The following is an 18,110-nucleotide window of genomic DNA, read 5'->3' on the forward strand; positions in this document are numbered from 1 at the left end:
TGTTTTCCATAGGTTCACTGTCAGAACTTCTGCCTGCTGAAGCGGTAAATGGGGGGCTGGGGAAAACAGGAGCCGACTGGAAAATGACAGCCTGGAAGGAGGTGTGGTGTCCATAGGTTCAGTGTCACAGCTACTGCCCTCTGAGCCATAAATGGGGGACTGGGGAAAACAGGAGCTGAATGAAAATGACATCCTGGGCAGGAGGTGTGGTGTCCCTAGGTTCAGTGTCAAAGCTTCTGTTGGCTGAAGGCATAAATGTGGGACTGAGAAAACAGGAGTCGAATGAAAAGTGACAACCTGGGAAGGAGGTATGTTGTCCATAGGTTCTTTGTCAGAGCTTTTTCTGCTGAAGCCGTAAATGGGGTGGCTGGGAAAACAGGAACACCAGGGGGAGAGGCCCTCTGCTGCCCATGAGTGGTCCCAAATATGGGCTGTGGTTTGGTTTGGGGGCCAAAAGTATGGTTAAAATTGGGGTGGCCTAGGGCACCATCGGCAGATGTGCGGTGATGGACACTCTTACCCCTGCAGGGTGCCTCTGCTCCACCCTGAAACCTGGGAGAGACCTAAAAATTACAGCTTGTGAAGAGGCTGTCGTGTCCATGTATAAATCAGAGTGTGCAGTAGACTGGAAGGTGAAACTTCCCGATGCCGTGGCCATGCTGGTGGAAGGGATTCCCATAGAACTTATTGGCCGCCCAGTTAAAATAGGGGGATTGATGGTAGGGACTGGAAGAGGGGTAAGTAAGTATAAAGGGGGGCTAGAATCTACACAAACAGGTGTTGGGGGTTCCTTTTCATGGAATGGTGGCTGGAAGGAGAAAGCCTGGATGCTAGGAGGTGTGGGGAGTTCAGAAATAAGAGGTGTGTGGCTGTGACTGAATGAAAAGGTCCTTCATTCTTCTTTAGTGGAATTCCCAAAATGGGATCAGAAGCTGAAGGAGGAAGAGAATCAGCAGGACTGGCAGCTTAGGGACTGTGTATCTTGTTTCCTGATCAATATTAGGTGTTGGGGAAGGTGGAGGGGCAGACAGGATGAGGGACGTGGAATATAGGTCGGCCAAGGCGGTGGTAGCAGCAGGGACCTGCAAAGTGTGAGTGGCCGTGGGCAGGGAGTCTGCAGTGTGTGAGGCAGGTGGGGAGAGAGAAGGGGCAGGCTGAGGGGCACTGCATTCTTCCTTGACCGTCCTTAATATGATTCAGGATCTTGTTCCACTGACAGTCAGTGTTCTTCTCCAAGGTGCCTGGGTTTTTGGCAGCAGCTAAGCGCAGAAGCTTAGGAGGGGACAGCTCACCTTGATCCCACGTCAGTGCCTCGATCCCTGATGGGAGTGACCTCAGCCCTGGCAGCGGCAGAAAAAGCGGCAGGGGAATCCCCCTTGCAGGGCCTACTGCTGGTAGATACCAGGGAAGAGGAGCTTTTTGATGGGATGCGTGAAGACTTTTCACGCTGCAGCTCCTTCCCAGCCATCAGTGAGCCTGGTGATTTGGGCTGGTGGTCTTCACCCAGCACTTCTTTTGTTGGCCTCTCCAGCAGCAGGGAGCAGCATGCGGTTGGGGCAGAGAACACCATGGCATGGGATGGGACCTTCACCTCCCTCTCCTTTGGGGAAGGAAGTGGGAGGTGACTGGATGGTACCAGATTCCTAACGTTGACTACCTGCTCAGGGCAGAAGTAGTATTTGGAGTACTCTGATAGCTATCCTAATAGATAACATTTTGTTCATTTCAATAGTTTTAATGAGAGAGCTGGGAACTAGGGACACACAGCATCAAGGTTTTTATAATGCATTTTGTAAGAGTTCTTTTTAAGTGTGTACAAATATAGAAAATATATGCACTCATATACACCTCTGTTGCTTTATTTAGCGCTTTACAAGAGCCCCTCAGTGAAGGGGTAGTAGCAGCTCTCAGTATCCTTCCTTTATGATGAACTTAATTTATGCAAAGTTACATCATAATTTATTTGTAACTGTGAAACTAGACTTAGTTATTGAGTAGACCCTCCCTAGAAACCTATGGCATTAATAAAACCAACAAAAATTTGTTCAATTTCCAATGATACACACACTACAGACTGAATTATGGGCCATCCATTTTAATGAAGGGAAGAAGTGCTGTAACAAATACAGAGCAAACGGAATATGAAGTTTTGTCCTCCATTAATATTAGTGACGGGTAAAGTGGGCTCCAACGCCTTCAAGGTAGCTGTAGACCATCATCTCTGTGTCATGGGCAGAGGGATGTTCAGCCAGGATGTCTTTCTCTGTCACTGAGAAAAATTTCCATAATATATAATGATACTTACTGAAACAGATATGGGGCATTTGGGTAATTAGGAATCCGTTAGCATATTTTTCTCTCTTCTCTTTTTCATATATGTCATCTTTTTCAGCAGATGTGTTTGGCTAATATTGGGAGGTAACACGAGTAAGAAAGGATATGATAAGATTCCTTAGACATTCTTGTTTCTTAAAAAAGAACTGCTTCCTTTCTCTGTTAGAAGTAATTTCATATTCAGATGGAAAGCATGGCTTCCCGAAGCTGTTAACATGTTCACTTAGTCTTGGATGTGACCAGTAGCACAGAACTCTGGTGGAACTCAGTAAGACTCCAAATGGTAGCAAGTCAGCATGTCATGGAAAGCACACCATAAGCAGGGTAAAAACTAGATGTGCAGGGGCAGCAGGAATGGTGGCAGGCACACATATTGCACGTGTCTCCTCTGCTCATGCGTACATTTTATCATCCCATAAACGTTCCTTACAAAACGTAAGTTCAAAGATAAAATTATTAAGAATTTCAAGACAGCAGTAGCAGAGCATGAAACCAAGCAAGCGTGGGGCCTTCCTGAGCATTGTTCATGAGGGACGTGATAAACTGATAAAACAACCAAGGCTCTGAGATACCCACACCATGTCAGTGACAGAAGTCCAAGCTACAGATATTGAAGGAACCCTCAATGCCGCTCAGGTACCGAAAGCCCTGTCACTGAGAATGAACCAAAATATAAATTTGGGAGGATAATTTATGGACATTTAGGACTTTGGATTTTTAACCCACAATAACAAGAAAACTTCATTTCAAAAGAAAGTGTGAGGTCTTCAAGTTTGCTTTGGTTATTGAGGGTCCTTTGTGGTTACATATCAATTTTGGGGTCGTTTCTTCTATTTCTGCAAAAATAGGGGATTTTGATAGGCATTGTATTAAATCTGTAGATAGCTTTGTATAATATGGACATTTTAACAATAGTTCATGAACATGGGGTATCTTTCCATTTATTTATGTCTTCCTTAATTTCTTTCAATAATGCTGTAGTTTTTTTTTTTTTTTTTTTTTTTTTTTTGCGGTACGTGGGCCTCTCACTGTTGTGGCCTCTCCTGTTGTGGAGCACAGGCTCCGGACGCGCAGGCTCAGCGGCCATGGCTCACGGGCCCAGCCGCTCCGTGGCATGTGGGATCTTCCCGGACCGGGGCACAAACCCGTGTCCCCTGCATCGGCAGGTGGACTCTCAACCACTGCGCCACCAGGGAAGCCCAATGCTGTAGATTTCAGTGTACAAGTCTTTCATGTCTTTCGTTAAGCTTATTCCTAATTATTTTCTTCTTTTTGATGGTATTGTAAATGGAACTGTTCTCCTAATTTCTTTTTCAGATTGTTCATTGTTAATGTACAGAAATGCAAGTGATGTGTATATGTTGATTTCTTACTCTGCAAACTTTGCTAAGTTGTTTTATTCTAATAAATTTTTTGTGAAATATTTAGCATTTTCTATATCTTTTTCAATAGTTTCCCTTTCAGCCTAAGTGTATCCTTAAATCTAGGGGACATTATGACCTCCATCTGAGGCTTTCATCTTAATTATCAACTTATTCAGAGTCTTAGTTGGTTAATGTTCTCCTTATTGTTTGCCACTTTGGAGAATCCAACAAAATGTTCTACTCAAGGTGAGACCTCTTTTCTCTTCCACCTCTGAACCTGAATATCACTTATTACTTACTTCATTCTCTTAGAAGTTTAGCATTCGAAGTTTAAGTGGTGATCCTTCTTAAAAGAGGTCAATATGCTCACCGAATTCAAGACCTCTGGTGAGTTGTGTCAAGTGTATAGGAATCATATTGACTTCTTGGCTGTTAGCACCCCTGGAAACATTTCTAAAGTGGCATTTGAGCTTGATATTCAGGTTTATTGGACACCACATTAAAGAGGTTAACAGAATAAGAGTAGGCTGGTCTTTCCTAAAGCAGACTTTATTCAAGAGTGACCTTGTAGCCACGTGCATCAGGCTCATCCTCATTGAGTCACTGAGAGCCCTCAACCCCCCTAAACTGTAAACTCCTTATAGACACGAATTATATTTTATAGCTGTTGTTCCCCTTCCCTATGCCTAAACATGCCTGAAATAGGAGGTGCCTCTACGAACAGGTGTTGCTTTATTTTAAACTACATTAAGTACATGTATATGTTCATTTCCCTCTGGGAAAGGAGGCTGCATTCCACAGGATTCAAATATCAAGCCTTTAAACTTCTTTGAACCCATAGATATATAAGTAGTTGCATAACTATCCTCCCTCTATACAACTCTAAGATGATCATATCAAAGTATGGTCATTAATTGTTTTTAATTGCAAACAGATAATAAAGCAAAAGGAACTTATTCCACCAAAGTAAAGGCCAAAGTTCGAAAAGACAAATTAATATGGGATTTGTTACTATTTAAATAGTAAAGAACACTGACAAGAAATATCACAGTGCTGGTTGCTATTATCATCTTTTCATTTTCCATTACAGTTGTTTATATTATCTTCATGGAGTTTCACTGAAGTTATCAAGTTTTTTGAATAGTCAAATTAAAAACCAAAATCCCTTGAAATGCCAATACAAAGAAAAATGAGTCAGAACATGAAAAAATGCTTTAGACAAGTTGACAACACATATTCTTTGCTCATTTCTCTTTTTGAGAGAAGTTCCTTTTTATTCGCACCCACATGTACAAGACACTGAATAAAATACAACCCCATCACTCGATGGTGATAAAAAAAGGAAAGACAAGCTGTTTCCAGAAAATTCCTCTATTTATTCCTAGTATCTTGTTGCATCTGGCAAAAAAGAGCATTTTGAAATATTCTGTGAAGTTTTGTATTTTATAATTTGCTTATTTATCTCAATGTAAACATTAAAAACACATGAGAAATATTTTGACATTTGGCATTTGACTATTCCTATCTATTTCCTTAATGTTTCCTTTGCCTCCTATGATGATCTTTTGGGATAGACAGCACATACCGCTCTCATACTCCCCAGACTCTACAGCCCCATACACATGCAAAATAGCTTGTGGGGATGTGTTAACATACACTTGGTTGAGGCAGGAAGGCTGTAGAATACATCGTTTATACACCTCAACATTTTAAGTGTTTTTGGAAAGTAACCCTAGTTTGAGTGCAAATTCCATCGATTTATCAAATGCATTTCAGGTATACCTAGATATGTCCAGTCAAATGGAAAGGCTATATTACTGGGAGACTATTTACATGAGCAAGTGAAAAGAAATCAGTGGAAGAATATATTATAACCAAGAGTCAGATATAATAGGTCAATCAAATAGAATGTAGATCCCAGAAGCATATCCACACATATAAGGACAATTGAATTTTCAACAGAGGTTCAAAGCCAATTTAGAGGAGAAAGGATAGTCTTTTTGACAAATGATGCTGGAAGCATGTAGTACACGGATATTGTGCATAGATAGCCATATGCAAAATTATGACCTCTGATCCCTACTTCACACCATATAAAGAATTAACTAAATGTAGATGAAAACATGAATCTCTAAAACATGGACAGAATCTTTTTGACCTTGAGTTAAGTGAAGATTTCCTACAGATGATACCAGAAACAAGATCCATAAAGGAAAAAAAGTGATAAATTGGGTTTCATCTTTGGAAGCCATTATTAATAAAAGCCACAGGTTGGAAAAAAATATTTACAAATTATATACATGAAAAGACTTGTATCTCTAACACATATAGAACTCTCAAAACTCAGTAATTAGAAAAAATTTTAAAAATTAACAGTATGGGTAAAAATATTTTAAAAGAGATCCTGCCAAGGAGGTGTACGGATGCAAATAAGCACAGGAAGTTGCTCACTGTAATCAATTATTAGCTAAATGAAAGTGAAAGCCCCAGGAGATACCACTACATTCCTATTGAATGTCTAAAATTAGAAAAGTCCAACCACACCACTTATTGGTGAGGCAGTGTAGGAACTGGAAGTCTTTTACACTGCCAGTGGGAAGGAAGGTGTCATAGTCACTTCAGTCAACAGTTTGGCTGTTTCTTTATAAGTTGAACATACACCTACCGTATGATCCAGCCTTTCTGCACCTAGATATTTATGCAAGAAAAATGAAAGTATATGTTCATACAAAGACTTGTACATGGATCATCATAGCATCTTTATTTTTAATAGACAGAATTGTAACAACCTCAAGCACGCATCAACAGGCGAATGAATAAACGTACTGTGGTATCCTCATACAGTGAAATACTACTCAGCAAAACAAAGTGATAAACTATTGATAGCCACAAAAATATGAATTACTCTCAAAATGATTACATTGAGTAAAAGAAGCCAGATAAAAGAGTCCTCACTGTGTGAATCCCTTTATATAAATTTCTAGAAAAATGCAAACACATCTATAACGATAGAAAGCATATCAGTGGCCATTTGGGGATGTGGAGGGGTGGAATGTGAGGGGGGAAAAGGGGCTTTATGAATGAGGCATAAAAACACTTGCAAGTGATGGATATGTTCGTTTTCTTGATTGTGTTGGCAGTTCCATGGGTATATGCATAGTTCAGAACTTAAATTGTGTTCTTTAAGTATGTGCAGTGTACCGTGTGTCCGTTATATTTAACAGAGCCATTAAAAAAGGCTAAGAACAGACGTTTGTCTCGACAAATGTAGCAAAGAACAGAAAAGTCAAGTACAGTATGATCTCTGTCCATTGAATTTTCCTATACTTTATTTCCCTCAAAAAATATATCCCAGTTCTTAAAAGAGATGGGACTCTTAATAAAAGGTAAAAACAAAACAAAACAAAACAAAAACCGGCAAAGCCATCAGCAGGGTGAGCTCCAGCTACTTTTCAATTGTGAGACACTAGGTGCACGGTGCAGACATGCCAGGATGTTTGTTCTTCCTGCACAATATTTTAGAGAGGAAATTAAACCACCCCTGTTAAATGCCTGCAAGTGACGGCCAGAGTGGAGTTTGGAGAATGATGGCTGTGATCTTTAATATGGTTGTGCCTTTGTAAAGACTCTCACTCAGAATTTCCAGGGTAATTTTGGAGTCAACTTTTTTTTGTTTTTTGGATGATATATATGTCTTAACTCACCTCAAGAATATATACACGTAGACTTGAAGTTAGGGACCAGCTGGTATAAATTTGTGTGGTTATCTCCTGACCTTACCTTGTAGCTTCCTTTTGTTCCTTGATTGTAGTTAAGCTTCATCTTCCCTCAAGGCCTTTGTATTTGCTGTTCCCATGTCTTGGAAATAATATTTACAGAAAAATTGTCCATAAATGATTCCTTTCTATTTGGCACTCATCTCTTAAAGATATTTTTTTTCCTTGATTGTCCTACGAGCCTAACTCAGTCCCAATTTATCAGATTACCTTACTTCTTTCACAGAATAATAATAAAAACAAATATTATCTTTGGTGTCTCTTTGTATTTAGATGAACTTCTTCCCAAAGAACTCAAGCCCCGCAGTGACAGAGGTTGTTACTTTTCTTATCCCTTATTCTGTGTCTTAGAACTGTGTCTGGCATGTAGTAATCACTTGAGGTCTGTTGACTGGGTAAAGAAGATGTGAGTAGATGAACAGATTTGGAGTTATTTGAGGTCGCGCTTAATGACGGCTGGTGTTGGTGATTCAAATTGTAGGTTTTAGAGTTGGAAGTGATCTTGCTGGTCTCACAGCTACAGCAAAACTCTCCCTACTGTAACATCCCTGACAGACGATCAAGTCTGAGCTTGAATAACTGTATATGGAAGACCCTAACCAGGGCACCCTCCTAGTTCTCTTCAAGCAGATCACAACTTTCCATGGGAGTTTGCTCCCAGTTATTCAGCTGTAATTAGGAGAAAACGGTTTGACTTACCCACAATCATCTTCTCATTCTCCCTGTTCTAGTTCCTAGAGAATAGACAGGAAGAGTTTCCTCTAAATTACATCCTTTGGATTTGCATTCTTGCTTGTACCAAAATAAACACCATGCTATGGCAAAATTCTCCTTGATTGTCTGCCACTTATTGCTACATTGCTTGTTAGTGTTTAGAAATAATTTGTCTTAATGTTCCACATTATAACTGATGGAGTACCTAAATAAAAGAGCTCTCAGTGTTATGTCAGAAGCAATCATACAGATATTTTAACTTACCCTTTTCATGTATTTAATGCTGATGCTGTGTGGAATTGAGCAATAGAGTCACCACATTATTGCCATTGATGAAAAAACATATTTATGGTGAAATTTTTGGTAACTTTGAAAGCTTTACCTGATGCGGAAATTGTCAGCTACATCTTAGAGCTCTGAGCATTTCTCAAAAAGCTGTGATACGAAACATCTCTGCCTTTTCTTGTATTTCTGTTATGTTCAACCACTTCACAAAAAGCATTCTTCATATTCCTGAAATAATGATGGGCTTAGTTGAGATTCTTTTGGGACCTAAGGGACCCACATGTGTTCATAATAGTGTTGAGTTACACAGAGCCTGGATGTTTGGCTCCAGACTGAAAGCCCCATGGAGTCGCTTTTTCACATCTGTTTACCAGTGTGTATGAATGGGAGAAAACCAAAGTTCTGGTTCATTTGATCAAGGTGAGCCAAAGTCCTTTTACTTTTGCTGTGACAAACAGGTAAAGAGGTGTAAAATATCTGAAACCAGCCACTTAGGGTTTGGTAGAATGCTTAGAGAATATACAACAAAAAGAAAAACAAGTGAGTACTGCTGGCAAACTGTTTCAAGGACAGCTAACGAAATAATAATAATAGTAACAACAATAGTAAGGTTGATTTTAAAAGACTTAAGAGTGGCATAGATTCCTAACCACTCTACATGTATTAACTCCATGCCACATCTTTGTAGAATGGGTGAGGTTATTAACCCCTTGTTTTTTAAAAAGGAAGTGAAACAAAGAAACACTCCTGAAGTCCCACCACTAATAAGTGGTAAAGCTGGGGGAAAAAGATCCAGGCAAATTAATTTCAGAGTTAGTGGTCTTAACCAGTAGGTTATGTCCCACATGTAATATTTGCACGTTTTGAAATCACTTTTCAAATACTATTTCTACCCCTAAAGTACACAGGGAATACCCAGAGAAATTGGCATTATAATTATTGTTATTTCTTTGCCAATAATCTGTTAACTTTTGGCAGTTCAGTATCCTTCCCCAACTTCTTAAAAATTCAGCCAACAATCCCAAAAAAATAAGGGCTAGTGAAAATAAATGTCTTCTAAATCCAGTTCAAGAGAGCAACTAAAACCTAAGGCCCCCAAGGATGTAAAAGAGAAAGCAAAAGAAAAGAAGAGACAAGAAGCCCAAACCCAATGATTAAGCTCCACGTTGTTAGGTAAAGGGGCACTTAACTAATGCTTCTTTAACACCTTGTGCACAGAGACATGGCTCTACAGAAGCCAAGGAGTCTCCCTTTCATCACTGATTCATGGTATGCTTCTGGCAGGGTCACTTCCTTCTTTGAGCCTCAAAGCTTTTCATGAATATAATGAGGGAATTAGAACAAAGTGAGCTCTCACAAGCCAGCTCTCATGTTCTCTCGTGGTACCTGTGAGTCTAGGTAAGTGCTGAATGTCGTTAACATGACAGGTTATATTTTTCTTAACCATTTTTCTTCTCCTGATTTTTATGTAATTTCTAATACATAGTAGAATACTAGAAAAGAAAAAATACCAAACTGAAAAGTAACTGATACACTAACTTTCCATTCTCATTTCACTGCCAATTCAGCCAAAAGCCATCTGTAGAATTCTGATGCAGACCATGAAAACACACTCTAATTGTTCCAAAGTCTTTGCCATACTTGGTAGTCCTGTGATTTCCATTGGCAGAACTATCTTGGACTGTCATCTGCAAATCAATGAAAAAGAAATTAAGTAATAGGAATTCATATCAATGGTATTGGAGAAAGAAATCCTTGAAGTTATCTTATTGTGTGAACCTTCATCCATGTACAAAATCGACAAGAAAAGTTAAGCTTTAAAGGCAACATATTCCCATGAATAGAAGGGAGAACATAACACAAACAATATACAATGCTGAAATTATGTACATGCACATATATACAAGTGGTCTTGAAATATATTCCAGGATATTAATTGGATTAAGTTTTGGGGCACTAAAGCATTTTTTCTCATAGAGAACATTATTCTTTAAGACACATACAGACACACACATATCTGCCCTGCTGGCCTCTCATAGTTTCAGTTGATTCCAATCATTTCCCCATATATTTATTCTCAGATTAATGATTTTTGAACAAGTGTTCATCTCTTTAGAAATACCTGTGCCATGACCGCAGAGTGCTCAGATTTTTTTTGGCATTTGGTGGCATATGATGGGGAAAATGATGAGTTGTGTGACAGGAGAGGTACAAGGTGAACCTTAGAGTAAGTAAGACTTTGTGCATAGTTCTTAATTCCAAAAGGAAAAGAGAAGGATAGCAACAGCAGTCATTGGAATAAAGGACCTCTCAGATGAATCAGCATTAGGATAATTCATTGGTTACTGACTGTCCAGTCATTTTACGTTATAAAGTATTCCTGAGTGACTGCATCATTTTATGAAAGGATCTACCTAACTATAGCTATGTCTTGCTGGAATTAGTTTAGATGGCAATAATGTGCATAGAGAATGGCAATTCTGAATTCATGTCTTCCCAAAATTGAAGACACTCATTAAGGTACAAGTTTACCCAACACCAAAAATGATTTATCCATACTATACTAACTGAGACTGTGTCTTACCATTCTTGTTTGTTAAAGGAGATAACAAGGCTAACTTTTAGTAGAGTAATAGCAGTATACTTAGAAAATGCTTTCAGGTTAAGTTTTGTAAGCAAAGTTCAGTGTTCACCCACCAAAAGCAAATCAGCTCATTTAGTATTGCAGGAAATGCCTTCATACTTTTTCATTGCCACTAAAGGAATTGAAAACACCTGTTGGATATATTCCCTCCTAGAATGTCATTTGTACACTTATTCCTAATAGGACCTGTTATTTTAAAAGCAAACTCCTATTATACAGCGCAGAATAGATACTCAGTATTTTTAGTGATCACATGGTTTTGGGTTCTAAGATTTGGGCTCAGACTTGCATTTCAAGCATTGCAATCTGGGCTTGTTAAATGATTTCCTTGCAACCAGGAAAAGTTGTTTATCTGAATCTAGAGCCCAATTAAGTAAATGTGATAGTGGTGATAGTGGTTGATGAAGCAGACTAGCATAGCAGCTAGGGCAATTATGGACAAGTTCCTTTCAACCTCTCTGTGCCTCAGTGTCTTCCTCTGAAACTGAGTTTCTTCATCAATGGTGATAAATACTGGTACCAATCTGACAGACTTATTGGAAGAAATGAAGGAGTTCACAAATTTCCTAAAGGCTTAATGTTTAGCTTGTCGTTACTAAATGCTGGTAATTAGTAGTAAAACAATATCCCTCTATTATTTATTATATCAAAATAATAATGATAAGGGCCTGTAATTTTATTTATTTATTTATTTAGTTTTGTTTTTTGCGGTACACAGGCCTCTAGCTGTTGTGGCCTCTCCCATTGCGGAGCAAAGGCTCCGGACGGCAGGGGCAGCGGCCATGGCTCACGGGCCCAGCTGCTCCGTGGCATGTGGGATCTTCCCGGACCGGAACACGAACCCGTGTCCCCTGCATCGGCAGGCAGACTCTCAACCACTGAGCCACCAGGGAAGCCCAGGGCCTGTTATTTTAGTAGTTCTATTTTTTGGTCATATAGTTTAGACTAACACATATTGTTTAAATGTGAAACCAAGAAGAAAAACAGTTTTGTTTCTTAAACCTGGTCAAGGCACCCAAATCACCTAATTCAGAAATGTTTCTAATTTGGCATCTGCTTTGAATCTGTCACATCCAGAGAAAGTTTATTGTCTCAGAAAGTGACAGCCTTGTATTTGTGTAGCATAGAAAAGAAGATACAAGCTAGATAAGATACATATACCCCTTATCCTAGTCATGCCACATAGAGTGCAAAACTATTCCTGCTGGGTTCAAACATTGTGATCCAGAGCCTGCCATTGCCTATTATCAGGAGCAGCAAAGGGTAAGAACCGTATGTGTTTTCCCTTAAGTTGGTCTACAACACAGATACTGTCAATCAGCGTCTGATAGTACCCTCCCCATGGACAAACTTCTGTGCTCTTTTGAGCATGCTCAGATGGAGTCTACCATCAGTGTGGTGGGAGTTCACTTCGCTTAAAGTGTGTCCACGTTGAAGGGTGAAATTAACACATACTAACGAAATTGTGGCTGTCCAAACTAGGAAAATAGTTAAAGAATCAGGACAGGAAGAATCAGGCAAATACTCATTTGGCATCAACCCAATAAAAAAGCTTCTTGGTGAGAAAATAGTTGCCAAAGATGAAAACCCAGAATAGTGCTACTTTAGCCTAACCACAGTGTCAAAGCAAATAACACACATACACAAAACGCAAAAGGAAGCCCTCTTCACACTAATGCCCCAAAGTCCTTTATGGGTCTTCAAATTGAGCAGGTATGTTGGTTGATTACTTGGGTAATTTCTCTGAAAATATTGTCAGTCATCACACTTGTGTCTCTGTGTATGTATTACTCCTTGGTATACGTGTATATAATTTACATATGTATGTACCATATATATCCTCACATTTGAGTACAGATAATAGTTTAAGCCCATAGGTGATAATAAAAATGGTTTAACAAAGATGATGTATTACTTATAACTAGTGTATCTGGTAAAAATCTCTGTTTGAAGGTCCTTCAAAAGACCAGTGATTATTAAAAATAAGAGATTAAAACTGACTCTAAAAGCCTCAATTTTAGACAGTGAGTTTAGGTTCCCTAATACCTGGATTTACGTCCAGAGCTGGGATCTTGACACCCACATCTAACTTATTTGCAGATCGGAAATCTGGCCTGGCTATATTACTTCCATTCTTCCATATGAAACTGGTCTTACCCTCTGTGCTGATGTGAGCCATAAACTGCTCCGAATGGAAACTGCTTATGATTTAATATCACACACTCGTGAAAAAGCCAGAGGAGAAGATGCAAAAGAGAAATTCTTAAAAAATTAGTTGGGTCATCTGTTCTTACAAAGTATGTCTGCTTTTTGGAAACCTATCCAATCACTTTGACTTTTTTTCATTAGAGATGTTCCTAGGGTTTTTGAATGATTAAATGTAGACATTCAGAAGTAGAAATAGCATGAAAATGGCAAGAATCACTGGATAATTTTTCTCATCTGGTTGTACAGCATGGGAGAGGAACATGTGTCAGTTGTAAACTCTGAGGCTCTTGTGAGGCCTACTGTTAACTCAGTTGTTGGCTCTGAACGCTCACTTGCACTCAAGAGAGTACGCATCTTCCAAATTTCTCTTTTCCTTTCTCTGTCTAGCTATTTTTAAAAATTGGTGCTTAATTACAATCTACTAGAAAATTTCCATTCGAAGGAAGCTTTTATTTTTAATCTCCCTCTACACCAGAAATCTTAAATTGATAAGAGGATGTTTTGGCTAAGTAACCTTAAATCCAATCTTTAAGAAGAGCAAAGTTGGAAGACTCGCACTTCCTAATTTCAAACCTTATTATGAAGCTACAGTAACCGAGACAGTGTGACGCTGGTGTAAGTATAGACCTAAAACTCAGTGAAACAGAATAGGGAATCCATGAATTAACCCTCACTTTTATAGTCAGTTGACTTGAACAAGGGTATGGAGATAATTCAATCAGGGAAAGAACAGTCTTTACAACAAGTATTGCTGGGATAGCTGGATATTCACCTGCCCCTTCATCACAGGATACACAAAATTAACTCAAATTCACTAAAAAATTAACTCAAAATAGACCTAACTAAAAGAGGTAAAAATATAAAATTCTTAGAAGAAAACATAAGAGTAAATTTTGACTTTGAGTTAGGCAAAAACCTTATTAGATAAGACACCAAAAGCACAAGTAATGCCCAAAGAAACAAATAAATTGGACTTAACCAAATAAAATGTTTGTTCTTTAAGGTATACTGTCAAGAAAGTGAAAAGACAACTGGCAGAACAGGGGGAAATACTTGCAAATCACATGTAGTAAATAATTTGTATCTACATACATAAGGAATATTTACAACTCAATAAAAGAAACTCAACTTTAAAAAATGGGCAAAGGATCTGAATAGACATTTCTCCAAATAAAATATACAAATGGCCAATAATCACATGAGAAGATGCTCAACATCATTAGCCATGAGGGAAATGCAAATTAAAGCCACAATGAAATGCCACTTCCTATCTACTAGGATTGCTAAAATTTAAAAAGGAAGATGTTAACAACTGTTGGCAAGGATGTGTAAAAATTGAAACCAACCATTATACACTGCTGGTATATGTATGGCCTCTTTGGGAAACAGTCTGGCATTTCCTCAATGTGCTAAATATAGGATTACCATACGACCCAGCAATTCCACTCCAGCTTATATACCCAAGAGAAATGAAAACATATCCACCACAATTGGTATATGAATGTCCACAACATCACTATTCATAATAGCTTGAGCATAAACAACCCAAATGTTCATTAACTGGTAAACGGATAAACACAAATGTGGTATATCTATACAATGATATATTATTTGTCAATAAACTGGAATGAAGTAGCAATACATGCTACAGCATGAATGAACCCTGAAAATATTATGCTAAGTGAAAGAAGCCAGTCAGGGAAGATCACATATTATTTGACTCAATTTATATGAAATGTGATGAGTAGGCAAATGCATAGGGACACTAAGTAAACTAGTGGTGGTTTAAGGACTGGGGGAATTGGGTGGAAACAAGGAGTGACTGCTCATGGTTCAGGTGTTTCTTCTTTGGGTGATGAAAATATTCTAAAATCGCGTTATGATTGCATTACTCGGTAAGTATACTAAAAACCATTGGACTGCACACTTAAATGGGTGAATTGCATGTTATGTGAATTAATCTTAACAAAGCTATATATATCCTGCAATTACCTGTAGGATTTTAAACCACTTCTTTCTTACATGGTTTCATGCAATAACGTCAGGAATAATACCACATATTACATTTATTCCACAGGTATGACAACAGAACCTATAGGGTGGATGGTATTACTTGGGAGAAGTCTCCCAGCTCTACATTTACAAGATCGGATGGTAGTGAAACCTCCTTTGTAGACTATTACAGGGAGTTATGAAATTTTATTTCTTCAAACATATTTGTCTTAAAATTTTTCATGTTATACAATTAAGTATATTTCTCAAGTCTTAGTTAGACACATATATATGTATTTGTATATATTCTCCTTTTGGGGTATTATAGCGTGGCTTATATCTGTTATCCATGTATTCAGTGTTTTGTGTATAGGGTAATGTCACATAATTAGAATGGCTCCAAGATGGCCCTCCCTGTCAGGCTTAGAAGTGGCTATGGATGTTTTGACCATGTAGATGGATTGTTAGGTAGAAATAAAATATGGTAAGACTTCAGAAATGAGAACTTTATGTAGGAGTTTCAGCCCTACAGAACTTGGTTCAAAAAGAAGAAAAAATGACCAGTTACAATCTGAGATGATGTCTGTTATGTGCTAAATCTCATAATTCATGGATTCCTCTATTTATTTATTTATATTTGCCTGTGTTGGGTCTCCGTTGCTGTGCGCGGGCTTTCTCTAGTTTCGGCGAGTAGGGACTACTCTTCATTGTGGTGCGCGGGCTTCTCATTGTGGTGGCTTAGTTGCTCTGCGACATGTGGGGTCTTCCCGGACCACCGAACGAACCCGTGTCCCCTGCATTGGCAGGCGGATTGTTAACCACTGTGCCACCAGGGAAGTCCCTCCTCTATTTTTTTAATTTTTAATTTTTTAATTTTTTTTTTTTTGCGGTACGCGGGCCTCTCACTGTTGTGGCCTCTCCCATTGCAGAGCACAGGCTCTGGACACGCAGGCTCAGCAGCCATGGCTCACAGGCCTAGCCGCTCCGCAGCATGTGGGATCTTCCCACACCAGGTCATGAACCCATGTCCCCTGCATCGGCAGGCAGACTCTCAACCACTGCACCACCAGGGAAGCCCTCCCTCCTCTATTTTTAATTTGAGTGCTCACAAATAAACTCAGGCCAGTTGGTGAGGTTGGTTTTCTAGCTTTAGCAGATGAGAGAAAGGTAATTGAAGGAATGGCAGATATTTGTGGCAAATGGAAAGAACTTATAGATGGATGCTTTTTTTTAAGAAAGCTTGTATTATACTGGGAGTCAAAACATAGCTACTTGGAACAATTGCAGGTACATAACCCTCTGACATCCCTTCAAGGGAGGGTTATTATGACATTATCCTCATTTGTGTTCCACACTTATTACTTGTTCATTCAATCCCAAAAGCATTTAGTGAGTGCCTATTGTATATCTTGGGTATACATTAGTAAGACTATTTAGTTCTCAGCTCTTAAGGCACTTGCATTCTCATGGCAGACAGAGAGATGACAAACGAGAAGAAAACTATTCTAATAGTTATAAGGGATATGGAGATAATTAAAATTGGGTGGTACTATGGAGAACATCTGGTGGCTATTAGTCTGCAAGGTCATGGATATCTTCTCTGCGAAGCTGATATGTAAATGGCAGCAAGGAGCGAGCTAGGTACGGATGAGGGAGAAGAGGTAGAACAAAGGCACTATTTTTGGGGTGGGCATGGTGTACCCAGAGCCCAAACTAGGCTGGAGTGTTCTCTAGAGAAGTAAATTGGATTTTATTGTCAAATCATATTATGTAGGGCTTCCCTGGTGGTGCAATGGTTGAGAGTCTGCCTGCCGATGCAGGGGACACGGGTTTGTGCCCCGGTCCGGGGAAGATCCCACATGTCACGGAGCGGCTGGGCCCGTGAGCCATGGACACTGAGCCTGTGCATCCGGAGCCTGTGCTCCGCAATGGGAGAGGCCACAACAGTGAGAGGCCCGCGTACAGAAAAAAAAATCATATTATGTAGATATTTGTAAGATTTCTGTCTAATATACAGAGAATGGGCTGTACGGGGGTAAAAATGGAGGCAGGAAAACCAGTGAGGAGGTTATTAAATCAGTTGACTTAAGTGATGATGGTGGCCTGGAGCAGGATGGGAGAAGTGGGTGAAAATGGAGAGGACATAGTGAAGGCTTGGTTGTAATAAGTGTAATAAGATTGTTCTGGGATGAGATAGGCACAGATGGAATTGCAACCTGAAATATCAGTAAGTTAATTTTAAAAGGTTTATTTCTGGCTTGAATAAAGTCTAATGAGAGTCAGGGAGACTCAGTGATCTCATCTGTTACCATTTTGTGGCTCTACCATCTCAACAAGAGGACTCCAAGGTTGTCATGTTAGAAGAAAAGAGGTAGAAGCAGCATACTGGCTCTTAGGTCCCTTAGACTGAAAGTGATAGGCTAATGCACTACTTTCACTCATATTTCTTTGTTAAAATTCAGTCCTATAGCCTGAACCTACCTAAGTGGACACTCTTTTCTTTCGTGTACAGATGTGGTGAGTTCAGTATCATCTCTCTGCCAAAGGGGGTAAAAAAAGTATGCTCTTTGGGCATGCTGATGAGTCTGGAGTCCCACGGTGTAAAGCCTGGAGTTTTCATTTTGGGAATTATTAGCTCTTACCTAGTCTTGGATTTTGATATGCAGTCACCTAGGCAGAATATATAGATGACCAAGAGAATGTAATATTTCAGGAAAGAAAGATATGCGTCTCTGTAGAATGTTAAGATGAGGTTAAATGAGAGCGTATACATATGCCCCAATTCACCAAACT

At 39.2% G+C, this 18,110-nt stretch overlaps 1 pseudogene across 1 annotated transcript in view; it reads left to right on the plus strand.

The window, feature by feature from the left end:
- Nucleotides 1-506: 506 nt before the first annotated feature.
- The window catches only part of LOC309797747 (piwi-like protein 3), a 33,227-nt pseudogene continuing 15,623 nt past the window's right edge, over nucleotides 507-18,110 (plus strand). Inside the window, exons 1-4 of the transcript in view lie at nucleotides 507-741; nucleotides 1,004-1,091; nucleotides 13,218-13,414; nucleotides 15,403-15,514. The product of the transcript in view is annotated as a piwi-like protein 3 (transcript). The remainder of the gene's footprint in view (nucleotides 742-1,003; nucleotides 1,092-13,217; nucleotides 13,415-15,402; nucleotides 15,515-18,110) is intronic.

This window comes from Mesoplodon mirus, assembly GCF_964341445.2.
Source record: "Mesoplodon mirus genome assembly, contig: HAP1_SCAFFOLD_942, whole genome shotgun sequence".
In the NCBI taxonomy this organism is placed as follows: Eukaryota; Metazoa; Chordata; class Mammalia; order Artiodactyla; family Ziphiidae; genus Mesoplodon; species Mesoplodon mirus.